Below are 346 nucleotides of genomic sequence, written 5' to 3' on the forward strand. Positions count from 1 at the left end.
GCCCGGGAGTCCCGGTCTTCTGCCCATCTCTGAGGAGGCGGTGCGCGGGGCTGTGCTTCCTGGGTGTGAAACGAGGATTTTTATTCACCCCCTTTCATTTTAAAGACTAAAAAAAAAAACCAACCCTAAAAATAACCCATAGATTAGAAGCTTGAAGAATGTCTCCCTAACTCAGTTCTAGCGGGAGACCCCAGCCGGCTGGAAGCAGAACCAGGAACTCCAAGGGGCAGGAGGGACTGAAATGTTCGCCTGAAAGTGTGTTTTTTTCTAAAAGGGAAGTTTCTGCCAGCGGGCGCTGAGTGGCGAAACAGCGCAGTTTCAGATGTAGAGCCCTCTTCCCTCTTGA

Source organism: Myotis brandtii, unplaced genomic scaffold, assembly GCF_000412655.1.
Source record: "Myotis brandtii unplaced genomic scaffold, ASM41265v1 scaffold225, whole genome shotgun sequence".
Taxonomy (NCBI): Eukaryota; Metazoa; Chordata; class Mammalia; order Chiroptera; family Vespertilionidae; genus Myotis; species Myotis brandtii.